The 18534-nt window shown below is 33.6% G+C and overlaps 1 long non-coding RNA gene across 8 annotated transcripts in view; it reads right to left on the bottom strand.

Annotated features, from left to right (window-relative positions):
- The window catches only part of LOC112651833 (uncharacterized), an 85914-nt gene extending 82793 nt beyond the window's left edge, over window positions 1–3121 (bottom strand). For 3 of the 8 annotated variants that reach the window (XR_007410258.1, XR_007410260.1, XR_007410257.1), the window contains exons 1-2: window positions 3032–3120; window positions 2767–2838 (exon numbers count right to left, since the gene is read on the bottom strand). This is a non-coding gene — a long non-coding RNA (uncharacterized LOC112651833). Of the gene's footprint in view, window positions 1–2766; window positions 2839–3031 lie in introns of all 8 variants that reach the window. The other 5 variants (XR_004814994.2, XR_004814995.2, XR_004814996.2 and 2 more) reach the window with 3 other exon arrangements.
- Window positions 3122–18534: the final 15413 nt, after the last annotated feature.

Here is an 18534-nt window from a genome sequence, read left to right as displayed (position 1 = left end):
AAAATTCCTCTATATACTTTGAGGCCAACATCAGTGCAGCTCCTCTTTCTAGAAATCTGGAAATCTTTCCAGAGACCCAGAGTTAATTTCTCCAAGAGCACTCTCTTTCTTAAATGTCACATTTGACATGGCTACCTTATTGATTTCCCAGTAGATAAATAGTCATAAAGACAATGACCATGGATTTCTCTTATTTCTACTGCTTGACAATAGTCTCTGCTCAATAAGTATTCGCTTTGGTTGAAGAGATAATTCTGTGATAAATGCACACCACAGTCATAATGACTGTTTGCCAAACATGGTTACTATAGAATTTATAGAATTGGGGCAGAAAGGGAGACAAGTGGCTTGGTTTTAAAATCTTTTTTGAAAAAAAAAATAAATAAAAAAAAAATAAAATCTTTTTTGATCAAAGTTTGTATATCTTTAGTCAGAATTTCTTTCTCCTATTGAAAGAATATCAGAATGACTTCTTTGGCAAGTTTGTGTTGTGAAAATCAAAGTGAAGATTAGAGAGTCATTTTTTTTCTCTAATTAAAAACTGCTTCATGAATCACAGCTGAAACAAACAAAAAAATGGGGCAAAGGCAGATGAGTGTTGGAAACACAGAATGTTAGAACTCCCATTCATTTTACACATAAGGAACCAGAGGCATGTGAAATGACTGACCTAAAATGATTCTTTTATCAAATACTTGAATTTTGATAATCTAGTGGAACATGTAGACTAGACTAAACTAGACTAAAGCTTGACCTGGCCCCCAGTTTCCAGTTTTTAACATTTTGTCCATAATTATTTTTTGATTGACAGAAATGTCTCTGAAGCCAGGAAAAACAAGTTTTGATGATTTACTAGTTATGGCCTTGGATAAATTAATGAATTTATCTAAGAATCATTCACTCAGCTGCAGAAAGAGAAAAGTAGCAGAGTTTACTTGCTAGAAATGTTATAGGGATACAGTTGAATGATGCTTGTAAAAGGTTCAGGTCAGAGCCAGGCACATAATTGAGTACTCAGTGAATATTACTGCTACTGACAGCATTATGTTTTATTGTCATTATCACTACACCACCACTACCTTACCATTTCCATTTGTGAGGTCGTAGGCATAGACATTGTCTCAACAATGAATGTAATCTAGCTAGGGGCTGCCAGTATTTCTCTACCCTCTGTGATAAGAATTACCTTCTGGGCTTGTTAATAAAGACATCAGGTCTTCCAACCTTGATCCTTCACACTGGAAATTCTGGTGCCATAGATCTGGGTTGGGGACCAGGAACTTGGTTTGTTTGTTTTATCTATATCTATATCTATATCTATATCTATATCTATATCTATATCTATATCTATATCTATATCATCTATCTATATCTATATCTATATCTATATCTATCTATATCTATCTATCTATCCATGAGAGAGAAGCAGAGACATAGATAGAGGGAGAAGCAGGCTCCTCTCAGGGAGCCCAATGTGGGACTCGATGCCTGGACCTGGGATCACACCTTGAGCTGAAGGCAGTTACTCAACTGCTGAGCCACCCAGGTGTCCCCAGACACCAGGTTTTAAAAAGTGATCTTGATGATTGCCTGGAAAGAGAGGCTTGCATCTCACAAGGCAATCTCCTCACCCTTTTGACAATTCCATGATCAGATCTGATAAAGGGGAGAAAGAGAGAGCAAAACAGCTGCTGCTTTTTTGTGAGAAGTGTAAATAGGTTCTATTCCACAGAAACATCACATACCAAGGAGTCATGTGTCAGAAGCTCTATAGGATACAAGCTTATATAGTCTCTTCCAACAATTCTATAAGGTGAGCATCTCTATCTCATCTCCCTCTCAGATGAGGGAGCAAACAACAAAAACAAAACAAACAAACATGGTAAGTCATTTGCCTAAGATCATAGAGTCAACGATTTAATAAATGCCAGGGTCAGCATTTAAATTTTACTTTCACTGCTATGAATCTCTCTTCTCCAATCTTTGAAAGTATCTGGAAGGTAATGAAAATCTGAAGATAAAGAGCTGTGAGATGAAATCCTTTTAAAGCAGGGAACGTGCACTAGACATGGTTTAATTTCCTATGCCTAATATGGTATCTCACTGATGATAGGTGCTCAGTAAACTTTTATTGAACGAATAAATTAAGATCTTTTCAAATTGAAGCAATACAGATCATAGCTTAAGACAAATTATTAAATGGGTGATATTTATTGGAAGTGCTTTCATGTTTTCCTTCTGCTCTCCCTTCTCTTCTAATTATCCAATATCCTTGGACTTGTCCTACTCAGACCCTGACTCTTCAGAGACAGGGCACCATATTTTCAAGCTCTTCTGCTTGAGATTATGTAAGTGTGAAAAGCCTTTTGCACATAAAATTGCTTTTTAACTAGAAGGTTGTAAGGCAAAATAACAATTTGAAAAAAATTAAGGAAGGAGAATATTTAAGAAGTGAAAAACAAGAGATATTTTTAGGGCACATTCTGTATGATATTGTAATAGTGGATGCAGGACACTATGAATTTGTTTAAGTGCCCAAAACTTTATAGCACAAAAAGTGAACTTTAATATATGTAACTTACATACAATTTAGAAGATTGGGGGGATCTCGGAAAGGAATACAGAGAATGACAAAATAATCTCACTGTTAAAAATGTACGAAATAATCTTACTTAAGGGCAGGGGGCAAAAAGGTGCTGTCCCAACTAACTTTGAAAATGAATAGAATCTGTAAGACTAAAGGCAAAAGAAACCATACATACGTACCGTATTCTAGATGATAAGGTTGTTTCCCATGGCAACATGGTTTAACAATTCTGAAACCACTTTACATGAATACTGAAATGGAATGGAACAATTAAATGGTGGGTGTGGGGAGCCAGGTTTCTCACTATTGGAGTAGGAAGTTAGAGATAAGCAACATTAGAAAGGCTAAAATAAACATGTGGTAATGGATTATAGTTGGAGACATAAGTATGAACTCCTATTTAGTTTAATATAGGTACTAATAGTGTCATGTAGAAATACTTACAGGTATGTGTATACATATCTATAAATAATATATATGCAGATGTATTATGTACACACTTCTATTTCCTTGTTCAGTGAGCTGAGAAGGCCTACATGCAAGCAATCCCCATAGAAACCAGAATAACTAATGCTAAAAAGAAATGGAACTCCATGGAGAAATGGCTGATTTTAGAATTGTGGTAGGAGATACACAAAATGGGCTTAGAGTGTTTTGTGCCAGAAAGTTAGATAGTGTTTAAAAACAAAACAAAACAAAACAAAACCCCCACAAAGATGGGATAATGTCAAAGGGACACAGGAATCAGCTGAAAGGAACTCCAGTAGTCAAAGCCAGAATAGTTTCAACAATAAAATAAATAAATTAGTATTTGATTATAATTCAAAGCATGAAGTAAATATCCATGAGTCCATACTGATGTAAGCAAGTAAACAATGATAGAAGTGATAAATAAACACGTGCTTAGATAAATAAATAATTGAAGGTAAAGAGACAAATCTCCTGGCCAGAAGGATTTCAATGAATTTATTTACATATTCTACCCTCAATGTATCAATATTGGTTCATCAGTTATAACAAGTATACTAATTAATGTAAGGTGTTTATAATTGGGGCAACTCGGTATGGGGTATATGGACCTTCTCTGTACTATTTTTGCAATTTTCTGTAAATCTAAAACTACTGTAAAATTAAAAGTTTATTTAAAACAGTATGGAAAAATATTCCTAACTGAAGTGAAAATCTGGTTTTATAATGCTCTTGCTTCAGAGACATCTGTTAGCATATTTGGACTTGCATGTTCAGATATGCATTTGGTGCCAAGAAAATACTTCCAAAATAATGGCCCTTGAACAAAAAGTCAGCTTTAGTAAAACAGCTTTGTGGTTTGCAGTTTAATGGGCTGGAGCCAGCTCCTGTAGTTGGTAAATAGAATCCCTCTCCTATTTGACTTGTCCAATTACAGCAAAAACAGCTCATCAACATTAGGGATGGTTTTGTAAGAAAAGAATAAAAGGATGATTGTGTAGCTTAGTACCTGTCTCAGTTGGTTTTTAGGCTTTAAGTTTTTCACCAAGGAGAGAGGAAAAAACACTTTGGAGTAGTGATCTGTTTGTATATTTTTGTACTTAGTATATCATCTTTCTCCTATGTTTCCCTATATTACCAGAGTTTGTATTTATTGGAAAGGGAACACACCCAACTGTTTGTTTAAAGATCTGATTTAGAGTCCTTTTCATATGAACGTATATTGTAAAAGACAATCCCCTTTAATCCTTTGGCTTGTGGGTTTCTGTGTATATGTAAAAATACCTTTCCTGTTTCTATAATTTTACCTTGAAATGACTGTTTCTAATAAATACTAATGCTTAAATGCATCTAATACTTCAATAAGTTATTGAAAGAATGAGACATGGAGCGTCAATGTAATAAGTAAACATTTAATACGGGATTAATGGGGTACTTTGTAATTAATGTATTGATTTAATCAGTAATTATAATCTCTCAGCAAATTAGTGTATTAATATGTGCATTTAAACAGAAAAATTATATGCTTTAAAATAACTAAATATTTACTTAGCTGATTATCAGGATTATTTGAATAATTTAAAATTGGTATTTTTCTCTCATGAATTTAGACAGGAATTCCAGACACTCTTAAAGTGTTGTATTTTACTTTAAATGGAGTGTTGGGGTGAGAAAAAATGGTGTATTAAATGTACCATTATAAAGATTTACATTTTTGTTCACTTTTGGGATTTTACCCTTTTTAGAATTACCATTCTCAATTTTGCAGTGAAAATTGTACTCATCTTTAAGGTCCAGCCTGTTGGGGTACCTGAGTGGCTCAAATGGTTAAGTGTGTCTTCAGTTCAGGTCATGATCCCAGGGTCCTGGGATCAAACCCTCAAGGTCCTAGGATGAAGCCAGGTGTTGGGCTCCCTGCTCAGCAGAAAATCTGTCCTTCCCCTGCTCATGCATGTGCTCCCCCCACTCAAATAAATAAAATCTTTCAAAAAAGGTCTAGCCTGTTAACTGTATATCCTGGAAGAAGATCTTATATTTGTCCAGATATATGTAATGTCTCTCTCTTCAGAAATCCTGTTAGCTTCTTAGATAAACTGATTACAAACATGTGAAGAAGACTTATAACCTGTCTCAAGGGAAGAGACTACAGATAAGTCAAATATTTTTGTCTTGATGGCCACACATAGAAAATAATGTAAAATAATGTAAAGGAATGTTCAGTTAAAGATTATAAGTCACAAGTCTGATTGCATATCTTTGTATCTTTAAAGGTCTGGTTTGAGACTGTTAGTACATACAAAGGAAGTGGGTAGCTTTCACTTCCCTTAGGGAGTTATTAATTAGATCATTGTTCAGGAATTTTATCAGGAATTCTAGTTACTTTGTAGGAAGAGCTGTAGATTTTGTCATGCAAAAAAGTACTGTCTCAGATGAGGTTTAGGAAAATTTCCTTTCTCTGCACTGGATGACTCATCTCAAACCAGACTGTATAAAACAGAAAGCAGAGAAATAAACCCGGAAGGCTTTCCCTTACCATTAGTTTATTAGAAGAATTCTTAAAGGGAACAAAATTTCTTTTTCACTCTTAAAGGAATTTTCCACAGATATGGACAGGTAAATCAACAAAATTTCTCTTTTCTTCACTATATTCTTTTCACTTTTGGATTCCATGTAAGCTCAAGGAACAGAACACTTACCTGCATGAGTAACTAGATAATTTTATACTTGTGTGCTTTCAGAAACATTTTTCTGTTTGTGCTACATTAAATCAAAGTGAGAGAATGAAGGAGCTCAAAATTCCAGTCATAAAATAGCATACCAATATCACAACTAGCTGCAATAGATGAGCAAAGACTGCTGTTTTTACAAACTTTCTTTGCTATCTTATAAATTTGGGTTGCTTTTTGCCCCCCAGTACTAATTGCAAACACAAAAAAGCACAGGTTTTCACAAATCAGTTCAACTTTCTGTATATACTTTCAAATGTTTCATTCACAATTAAGGGACTATAGTCCATTTCAGTTCCTTTTTAACAAAGAACTCTGAAATTTCTGGATATTAAGATTTTCATTTTTTTCTTCCTTTATCTGAAATGAAGATAATTTCATTTGCAACAAAGAACACAAATTTTTCATTAAGAGAATATTTGAAGCATATGCTTACCACCAGCGAAATTATGCAAGGCAATGAGGGAAATTCAGAATAACCTTGAGTTACTAATGCTTTTGATGAAAACAATATTGATGTTGAAGTACCAAAATGAACTTAACACTGAAAAAGATGATAGCAACCCCAATTACAATTAGAACTCCATGAACTCCACTCTGAGTAACTGACATACTGAGCAGACAAAAAGTCAGACAGGATACTGAAGATTTAAGAGCAAAATTAAGGTTTATATAATGGATAACTGTACCTAAAATTTGACAATATGTATTTTTCTCAAGCACATAATGAACATTTAAAATAAACATATGCTATGCCATATCAACAAACTTCAAAGTATTAGTATTATCCAGATCACATTCTTTGAACACAATTCAATTTATTAAGAAATCAATAATAAGAAAAGTAACATGAACAATCCCTTATGATTAGAAATTAAAAACAAAATATATATACTTCTTAACAGTCAATGAATCACAGAAGAAATCTTAAAGGGAAATAAAATATACTTATAATTTAACTACAATAAAAGTACTACCTATCAAAATATGAGGGTACAGGTAATTAAAGTTTAATTTGCCCAGTTGAATGTTTAGTTTTGAAAAAAGGAAAGCCAAATATCAACAAATAAAAGATCTAACTAAAACATTAGAAAAAGAATAAAAAATAAAGAAAGTTGATATTGAAATCAATAATATAGGGAAAGCAGAAGGTAGCAAAATAGAAAGATGTAATAGGGGCAACTTACAAAACTGAAGTTTGGTTGTTTGGAAAATTAGTAAAATTGACACATTCCTCCTGGGGCTCTTCCAAACAGAGGGAGAAGAGGAACAAATAAAATAAAAAAATGGAAAAGGGGCATAACCATAAATCCTACAGATATTAAAAATATACATATATTATGAAAGGATTATATGAACAACTTTTGGTAAACAAATTTGAAAATGGACAAATTCCTAGAAAAAGTTTACTTAGTCAAACTTACTAAAGAAAGAGGATATTTGTTTAGTTCTGTAACCACCAAATATATTAAACATGTGGTGAAAAAATTTCCCTCCAAATAAATTCTCACTAATACTCAAGTGATCTTCTAGGCAAGTTCTAAAAATTATCTGAGGAACAGATGATTTCAATCCCATGCAACTAACAACAATTAATAGAAAAAGAAGGACTGCAACTCCAGTTCCATGTATATAAGGCCAATATAATCTTGAGACTAAAAGCTGATGAGGAAATAAGAGAAATGAAATTTACAGTCCAGTTTCACCCATGAACACTGATGCAAAATCTTAAACTAAATAGTTCTAATGGAATCCATCAGAGCACAAAGAAAGATAATACAGTGTTAAAAAGTAGATCAACCACAACTCTATGGTCAACTAATATTTGATAAAGCAGAAAAGAATACCCAATGGAAAAACGACAGTCTCTTTAACAAATGGTATTTGGAAAACTGGATATGCAGAACAATGAAACTGGACTACTTTCTTATATTATACACAAAAATAAATTCATAATGAAAGAAAGATGTAAATGTGAAACCGGAATCCATCAAAATCTTAGAGGAGAACACAGGCAGCAACCTCTTTGACCTTGGCCATAGCAATTTCTTACTAGACATATTTCTCCAGTATGCTGGTGACTTCTTGACAGGGACTTTAATTTGTTCATTGTTAGATCTTTAGCACTGAGCACATTGTAGGTCCTTTGTAAATATTTTGTAAATTAATTAATGCATACATATCATGAAAATTACACCAGCAAGATAATTACTGACTTGCATTTATTTATTTATTTATTTATTTATTTATTTATTTATTTATTTTAACATTTTTTTTAATTTTTTTTTTTTTACGATAGTCACACACAGAGAGAGAGAGAGAGAGAGAGAGGCAGAGACACAGGCAGAGGGAGAAGCAGGCTCCATGCACCGGGAGCCCGACATGGGATTCGATCCTGGGTCTCCAGGATCGCGCCCTGGGCCAAAGGCAGGCGCCAAACCGCTGCGCCACCCAGGGATCCCCCTTGTTTTTATTTAAATCATATAAACGTACAAGAGGTTGCTGTCTGTGTTCTCCTCTAAGATTTTGATGATATCCTGTCTTACATTTAGATCTTTCATTCATTTTGAATTTATTTTTGTGTATGGTGTAAGAAAATGGTCCAGTTTCATTCTTCTGCATGTTGCTGTTCAGTTTTCCCAACACCATTTGTTGAAGAGACTGCCCTTTCTCCATTGGATATTCTTTCCTGTTTGGTCAAAGATTAGTTGATCATATAGTTGTGAGTCCATTTCTGGACCTTGGTCATAGCAACTTCTTACTAGACACATCCCTGGAGGTAAGGGAAACAAAAGCAAAAATGAACTATTGGGATTTCATCAAGAGAGAAGACTTCTGCACAGTGAAGGAAACAATCAACAAAACTAAAAGACAGACTACAGAATGGGAGAAGATACTTGCAAATGACATATCTGATAAAGGGTTAGCATCCAAAATGTATAAAGAACTTATCAAACTCAACACCCCAAAACCAAATAACCCAGGTAAGAGATGGGCAGAAGACACAAATAGACATTTTTCCAAAGGAGACATCCAGATTCTTAACATCATTCATTATCAGGCAAACACAAATCAAAACCACAGCGAGCCACCACCACCTCACACCTGTCAGAATGGCTAAAATTAACAGCACAGGAAACACAGATGTTGGCAGGTTGTGGAGAAAGGGGAACCATCTTACACTGTTGGTGGGAATGCAAACTGGTGCAGCCACTCTGAAAAATAGTATGGAGGTTCCTCAAAAAGCTAAAAATAGAACTATCCTATAACCCAGCAATTGCACTTTACCCAGCAATTGGCATTTACCCAAAGGATACAAAAACACAGATTTGAAGGGATGCATGCACCCCAATGTTTACAGAAGCATTATAAACAATGGTCAAACTATAGAAAGAGTCCAAACATTCATCAGCTAGTGAATAAAGGAGATGTGGTATATACATATAATGGAATATTATTCAGCCATCAAAAAGAAAAGAATGAACTTTTGCTGTTTGCAGTGATGCAGATATGATGTAGATGGAGCTGGAGTGTATTATGCTAAGTGAACTATGTCGGAGAAAGACAAATACCATATGATTTCACTCATAAGGGTAATTTAAGAAACAAAACAGATGAATATATGGGAAGGAAAAAAATAAGAGATAGAGAGAAGCAAACCATAAAAGACTCTTAACTGTAGAGAACAAACTGAGGGTTGATGGAGGGAGGTGGGTGGAAGATGGGTTAAAAGAGTGATGGGTATTAAGGAGGGCAATTGTGATTAGCACTGGGTGTGCTATCTAAGTGATGAGTCACTAAATTCTATACCTGAAACCAATTTTACCATATATGTTAACTAACTAGAATTTAAATATAAAAATGAGAAAAATTTAGATCAAACCAAAGATGCAAGATGCATTTAATAACTTTAAAATCTTATCAATATAACTAATCACATCAAAATATTAAGGAGAAAAAATTATCATCTTCTGAAGAAAATACATATAATAAAATTTAACCTCCATAGATGAGAAAAAAATGTAGCAACTAAAAATACAAAAGAACTTTTAACTGGATAAGGTCATCCACACAAATATCTATTAACAAACATTATATATAATAAGGAGAAACTTAAAACACTGTTTTAAGATGAGGAAAAAATAAAATGAGACTGCAGAATTTTCTCTTCAACATTATATTGGTAGCTTAAGCTCTAGAAGTAAGGCAGGAAAAAAGATACAAATATTGAGAAAGGAGGACAAAAATTCTATCATTATATGCAGATGATAAAATTATCTACATAGAAAACCCAGAAGAATGTACAGACATATTATTAGAATTTATAAAAGCATTTAACAGTTACTGGATTAAAAAAATAATGAACAAATTCCAAAAAAAATTTCTTTACATCTCCAATAAACAGAAAACAATTTAAAAATGTCACTTAACTTGGATATTATCTGGAGATAATACATGTAAGTTATAAATCTAAAAAGATGTAAAGTCTATTATGCAGCAAAAGGTAAAAACTTCATTCAAAGGCATTTAAAAAGACATAAGTAAATGGAGAATTTTACCATGTCCATGAATTAGAAACTACTAGAAATATTACAAAGACATTAATGCTTCTCAAATTGACCTAATCCCAAGTAATTCCTATAAAAATCCCAATAGCATGTTTTGTGGAAGTGGATAAGTTGATTCTGTGTTTTATGCATAAGAAAAAAGGATCAGAAGATAGCCAAGATATTTCTGAAGATGAATAAAGTGGGACAACTACACTAGCAAAAACAAAGACTTATAACCAAACTCTAAGTCTTAACATAACACTACTACAGTCGAGCATGAGAAATGAATCAATCAAATGTAACAAGAGTCCAGATATAAGATTGCATATAAGGAAATGTGATTTTGACAAAAATGGAGTTAAACATCATGGGGAAAGAATGAAGTATTTAAAAAACAATAGTGGAACAATTTGTTATCCATAAGGAAAAAGTTGAACTTTTAAATCACATCTTTTTTTTTATTTTAAAGATTTTATTCATTTATTCATGGGAGAAAGAGAGAGAGAGAGAGAGAGGCAGAGACACAAGGCAGAGGGAGAAGCAGGCTCAATGCAAGGAGCCTGACCCCTGGGCTGAAGGCAGGCGCCAAACTGCTGAGCCACCCAGGGATCCCCTCAAACCATACCTTCGAAAAATTTAATTCTAAAGGCAAACATTAATGCTTATGGGAATAAATACATAAGACTGTCTTATAATAAAGGGCTAAGTAAGGATCTTAAAAACAAAAACACAAAAATGTAATTGTAAAAGATTGACATATTTAACTTCATTAACAATAAAATGTGTATTCACCAAAGATATGATAAGGATATAAAAATATAAATTACCTGTTACAAGAAGATATTTAATAAAGTAGTTTTTTCTGAATGTTATGGAATTTTACAAATTAACAAGAAAAATGTAAACAATCCAATTAAAATTGATAAAGGACTTAAGAGACTTTGCAGAAGAAACAAAATGGCTAATATTTGAAAATAGGTTCAACATCACTATAATCTTCAAAATACAATGCAAATGACAATGAACTTCTGTTTTACACTCATCAGATAGGCACATTGAAAAGTTGGACAATAACAAGTATTGGCAAGATTGTGTATCAATGGAACTGCTCATATCCTGATGGCTCTATTAATAATATAAACTAGGACAACTACTCTGGCAACAATTTGGCAATGTTTTGTGAAATTGAAATGCTTATTCACCACAAACAAGTAATTTTTGGAGAAATCTTGCATATATGTTTTAGGAATTAGGCTTAAGTATGATCATTGGAATAGCAGAAAAAGGTGGAACTACTGAAATATTGACTGAAAAAAGGAAAATGGAAAAATAAAATGGTGTCTATTAAGGTGTTCTAGGCAGAATTGAAAATAAGTGAATTAAAGCTATATCCATCAACATGGATAATCTCAAGAATGTACTATCGAGAAAAGACAAGTTACCAAAGAATTCCTACAGTGTTGTGCCATATACATCAATTTCAAACACATGAAAAATTAAATGATCTGTTTGGTGATGCATACACAACAAAATTTTAAAACATATAGTTACAGAATAGTAGAAGTGAAATTCAGGACAATGATTAACTTAGGTGGTTGTGCAAGGGGAAAATATGGTAGGGCTTATATGCAGTTATAATGTTTTGACACTTAAACTGGCAGTGGGTATATGGGTGTTTGAATTATTGTTATTGCAAATAATTGGCACATATTATAAATACTACTTTTGTACATATCCAATCTTTAACAGACACACACCAATAACAAAAAAAGAAAAGTCATTTATATAATTTTAGCTCTTACCAGAGAGGTCTTGCTAGACAACAGTAAAATAAAAGTAACTGAAAAATGAATTATCTATTTCATAATCATTTAAAAATGTGATGATGACTACATAGGACAAAATTTGGCAATGTCGAAGTTTGAGTTGAAAGATAGCAGCCAATCTTAAAAAGATTCACTTACTCCAACTATTAAATGGCTCATTTCAACATGTACACAATATATAATATACTTCATCAATGGCTTGGGAGGCTGAAGTTTTTACAATTCTTTCCTTAACTGTTATTTATTTATTTATTTATTTATGAAATATTTTATTTATATTCGATTTGCCAACACATAGTATAACACCCAGTGCTCATCCCATCAAGTGTCCTCTTTAGTGCCTATCACCCGGTTACCCCATCCTCCACCCACCTTCCCTTCTGCAACTCTTTGTTTGTTTCCCAGAGTTTGGAGTCTCTCATGGTTTATCTTCCTCTGTAATTTTTCCCCACTCAGTTTCCATCCTTAACTATTATTTAAAACAAGAAAATAAGTGCCTTCATGATTTTGTCATTTTGTCGCTTTATAAAGGTGTCTTAAGTAGTCCTAGAGTGATGAAGTCTGAAATTACATTAATTTGCAAAGTGATTCATGATAAGATAATTATTGAACATATTTCAGGCCTAGATATAAACATTTTAGTGCACATGTGATTGACTGGAAAGCTGACTAGACATGAGTAAATGAGGCCAAGCTGTTAAGGAGCTACACAAGAGTGGGAAACTTGATCATGGCTTCTAAGTTTTCTGAGTTCACCCCTCGACTTCATTGCTTGAGTTTCTCTTCTGATGTTATAGAATGTACAATGGCTACTTTGAAATGGTTTTAAAATATATTTTGAATACAAGTCTTTTAGAAAATTCATAACCAAAGACCTCATCTTCCACTTCATTATTTTCTGCCTTAGCCAGCAGAAGGAGCTGATGACTGTGAACATAGTCAGGGATTGAATTTGTTTTTCTTTAGGAGAAAAAATCAAATGGATCACAAAACAAAGAGAAAAGAACTGGATCAGGTACATTTTTTCAGTTTAATAATCAAGAGAGACTTACGGTATCGGTTTAGGAAGAAGGTGTTTTCTCAAGTCTATACACTTTTAACAACCATTGCAAAGCAAAAAGTGTAAATGTTTTTACTAAGCATAAAATGATTGCTGCAATATAAAACAAGTTTGAACAATGGAAGAAGCAAACTAGCCATGGAGATGGCAAGTCATTTGAGATTCTTGATTTATTGAGATGTGATGAAAATAAATTGAAAGAAAGAAAGAAAGAAAGAAAGAAAGAAAGAAAGAAAGAAAGAAAGAAAAAACACTCCTTGTCAGTAACTTTTAATTTATCTTTCTCACTGTCTTTCTCACATACCCCTTTTGATGGCTATTCTGCTGAAAAAGTAAAATCAACTACTTCAGTCTAAGATATGGCAACATTTTAATCTTGAGAAAAAAAGGTGCTTGTGGAAACTTTCATCAAGCTTTACTGATTCTTTAGCAGCATTCTGATCACACTGGCATAGCTCCTGAAAGAGTAAGTGTACTGTTTTTATTTAGACCCACAGGCCTATTTTTGCGTCTGCTAAAATATTTGCTCATCTAGCTCGGACACCATCTTGTCTCAAACATTTCAGAATGGAGCTTATCATTTTGGAAAGACTTTAACAATTTTCTTTAGAGAATGTTAGAAATGAAAGAGAATTTAGGAGACAGTTCTGAACTTCCTTTCCTCTCTCCTTTTATATTAAGTAGAAGGTCCAGAAAAGTGAAGATGAGCTCAAGGCAAAATTCTCTTATAGCTGGTACAATCACTGGTTTATCAACCACCTTTATATACTGAGGGAAAGGGCAAGGGGCGAGGACGTTTTATAAAGCAGAAATAGGATATCAAAACAACTCAAAACCTCAGCATTTTCTGAGAGCTGGGGATTTGAGTAATGATGGGGGAAAGTAAGGTAAAAGCACCACCCTACTTCTGTGTACACTCCCTGCCCTGATGTCAGCACAAGGGACATTGATTTATACCCTATATGCTCTCTTCAATGTCTCAATCTGCCAAGTCATTACCCTTTCCTATGGTTGCTATCCCTTAATTAGTATAGATACATCCTTGATAAAGGAAGAAGGAAGGAAGGAAGGAAGGAAGGAAGGAAGGAAGGAAGGAAGGAAGGAAGGAAGGAAGGAAGGAAGAAAAGAAAAATCTATTTGAAAAATATTGTATATTTAGTTCCTGGAAAAATCCAACAATTAGGGTGTAAATCATTTAACTTAGTTAAATTTCAATAAACATATACACAATTGTATGCTTTCTGGAGCTGCTGGAAGTGATTCCCTTATTCACAATATACCAATATAGCTCCAGGCACTTGCTACCTCACTACTGGGCAGGGATAAAACAGGAAACTAACCTTGGAATGAAGATGATAATAAGACACTTTCAGATCGTGGCAGTTTTCCAGTTGTTGGGAATTCCCTCACATGGAAACCACTGCAGCTGCTGTGGATATTTTGACAATAGATTGAATGTGCTAGCACAAATAGAATCAAATAAAAAAGAAATCTGACAGAAAACATCAACTATTTTGGTAATTTTTAAGAAAAAAAGGTTTTAAAAAATATGTATAAGAAATATTTTTAATCTTAACTCAGATTTAAAAAAATCTAAGAAATTAGAGATCTCATGTTCTTCTATAAATACACTATTAATTTTAATAATATTTTATCCATGCTTGGATGAGTCCTTAATTGCAATAATTTGGTTTCAAAACACGAGATTTTTTTAAAGGAAGAGACAATGATAGTGAGCATCCATATGAAGATATTTGATTCCACCTCATTTGCAAATTGTAATAGATTGTTTGGTAATTACATGGGTACTGAAGAAGACATTTTTCTATCTCCATATATATATATATGGTAATGTATATTTAATATATATGGTATATATATTAAAATTCTATTTCGAGGGTTCATTTTTGATGCCAGGCTGTCAGGGTGATGATTGCACATACTTGGTGTGGTTTTCTACCATTGTGATTATGAAGATGTATAAAGATTTTCATGTTCATCGCGGAGCATTCTTTGTATCATAAAACTCCAGTACAAAGTACAGAGCTAGCAAGTTTCCAAATGGTAATTATAACTTTGTTGGAATGAAAACTATTGGATATGGTATTGAGAGTCTTTCGAGATTGGCCAAAAAATCACCAAAATGTGTCCTTAGTTTAAAACTAAGTTTTTCTTCCTTTGGAAGTTACACATGAGGTTTTTGATCAGTGGGTACTGCAATAATGCTTTCTCATATTTTATGGCACTTTATATAACCTTTATGTGGTGCATTAGGTTATATTAATTTGTATTGATTCAACAATAGCAAAACAAAAACTGTAGATCAATCTTCTATCATTAAGCATTTGTGCTAGAGGGAGCAGGAGGCAAGAGAAGTGAATTTGCTTTTTTCTCAGATCTTATGTCTCTGTGTGTAAGCCCTCACTCACCTCACTGAGTGTGAATCTGCTACTCAAAGGTGAAATATTTTAAACAACCTGCTTGTAAGCCAATTTTCTCTGCCTGGCTCTTCAGTGAAGAAACAGATCTCTACCAAGACTAGAGGAAAGTCAGCTATATTGGACCGAGAGATGATTGCATTAGCTCTCTAATGGTATGTGAGCATGGCCATGAATTAGGGTTGCCAGGTAAAATACAAGGCACCTGATTAAAATTGAATTGTAAATTAACAGAAATTTTTTCAATGTAAGTTTATTTGTTTTGCTAAATTTGTCAATGTTACCATAAATCCTGTATTTTAGGGAATATTTCAAGGACATTTTTTTCCCTACAGATAATTTTGACTAAAACTGATTTTAATATCCTGTATTGATATCAGAACTTAACCCTCATGTAAAATGAGACCACTCTGCAAATTCCTTCACAGTTATTGTCTCATTTAGATCTCCATAATGAACCTCATGGGGACTTTAAGTCTATCTAATGAATGCCCATTTTCCAGATAAGAATGTTGATATTCAGGATAATTCTGTTTTTCAAGGCCATTTGGAGAGTTAAGTGGCAGAGTTTGAACTCTTTTGGAGCCCCATGTTCTCTCACAAACTCACTCCTACATGTGAGTGGATGATAACATTTTACCACATAGATTACCACCTCTTGGAACTGTTCAATGGCATAAAAATATTGGTGCATGAATCAATGAAATATAATTTTTGAAAGAATAGTTCTTTAAATGATTGTTTTGAAGCACACCTGCTCCTGTACCCACACATAATAAGCATTCACTGTTTATGCCTTTGATCAAAATATATGTCTAAACTTTCTCCTAAGGGAGAAAGTCACTTTCAGATGGTCTATCCAATTGAGTTTTATGGTTTTGGTGGTATAACCTCTTTCCTTTCATGGTCTGTTTCCATTTCTGGAACTAGCAGAAGTTACACAGTGACAATATGATGCAATAATTATGTTATTTATTCACTAAAATGTTCTAGATGGTTAATAACACATACCAAGGTCATGACCAGACCAGTCTTCATCTTTGCCACTTCTCTGGTATCATTTCTTCCCTCAATCATTTCAGATATTCTTGGTAGAAGTGGAAAGTTAATGGTAGTATCAGGAGGAGTAAATTCTGAGTGAATAGTTTCTTCAATGTTTAAAATGCTCTGAGCATAATCTTCACAATATTGTCAATTACTGGCTTCTCAAAATGCCACTTTTTCATAGAATGTAACAAACACATGCCAACTTAACTGTGGCTCCTCATGGTACACTGGAATGGGGAAATTAGTAAGGGATTAATATATTTGAGAAATGTGGCTAAAGTTTTCCTATCTCCATGCATTTGTTAGTGGATGAATTCATTTTCTGGATTCTTTATTTTTTTTTCAAGGTCATCTCATCAGATCCATTTTCAGTAAGTCCTCAGTACTTTATCTAGTAGACAAATTTGTCTTCTTCATTGAAGATAGATGGTAACATACAGGTGCAGAGGGACTTAAATGAAGAAATCTAAGGAATATGGGAATGGAAAAATCAATTAAGAAAGAGAGGAGAAGCTGTGTGTGGGGGAACAGTCAAAGTGGAAGAGAGTGCTTATAAGGAAAATATGGGAATTGAGACTTTAAATTCTTTTTGATAGTAGAAAAGCATGCCCTTCTTTGTTCAAAGGACACTGAAGGCTTTATGAGTTCCTTGGACATCAAATATCAGTTTGATACTTGATATTTAAATGAGGGAGAAACGTGCTGCTCAAAGTCCCTTTGAAATCTACATTTGATATAAAACTCAAGTCTAAAAATGGTTTTAGCATAAATAAATTTATAGAAGGCCAGCTCTGGAAGAACATGCAAATAGAGCAAAATACAACCCTATGGCTCCTCAGTTTTCTCTTTCTGGTACTGGCATGGAGAAGATATTTTGATTTTTTATTTAAATAAAGGAACAGTGGCTAAAAAGAGGCATTGAGTACAGATTCAAATGAACAGAACTGATGAAGTGGAAATGAATATGCTTGAATTAATCATAATGCTTTAATCAGGGTTTTCTAATGCTAGTTAATTGCATCCACAAAATATAGCACCAAATGAGCTTGGTGAGTTGTAAAAGGGAGACTCAGAGACTCTGAATAGGATCCTGTTTTGAACAAGAGTGGTGTGGAAAAGTTGACCAATTGCTACTAAAGCTGTTGTGTGCCCAAGTGGCTGAATAAGCTTGGTATCAGTCAACCCAATTAAATTATAAGCCTAAATTAAACTTATATCATAAGGCAACCATATTCAATTTCATTTGTTTTTCTAAGTAATTCCATTCTCAAGAGACACTAGACATGTCTCATGACTGAAAATAAATTATATTTCTTTTCCAGCGTGGTTTCCATTAATTTAATTCCACTACATAATAATTAAAGCAGTTAGGCCTCTGTGGCATTGAAATATCTATGTGTTCAAAGTGATCGCTGTCCCCAACAACATCAGAGTAGGGAACTCTATGAACTCCCCCACTCCTTCAGAAACATCACTCTGGTGTCTCTGACAAGACCAAAAGTTTTTATCACTAATTCTCCTCTTTGGCTTAGCACATAAATGATTTTAAATTCATCCTGACTGTAAGGCATAAAGGGCTATATCTTAAACATAGTATTTGTTATTGTCAACAGACCAGTTTAATAATTAAAACCAATCTTTTTTTTTCCTCCTTCAGCAGCATATTCATTCAACTACATGGCAAAGACTGTCTGGTGGAAATATATTATTATCATTTATAAGCCCCAAGATCTCTGCAACTTCTCTGTCTATACCAATTTGCCTCAACATCTGATCCATGAGAGCCAGCATATTCTGAGAAAAGTAAATTCTTAATTAAAATGTGAAATTTT

This window comes from Canis lupus, chromosome 4, assembly GCF_003254725.2.
Source record: "Canis lupus dingo isolate Sandy chromosome 4, ASM325472v2, whole genome shotgun sequence".
NCBI lineage: Eukaryota > Metazoa > Chordata > Mammalia > Carnivora > Canidae > Canis > Canis lupus.
This window is presented reverse-complemented; position numbering and strand designations above follow the sequence as displayed.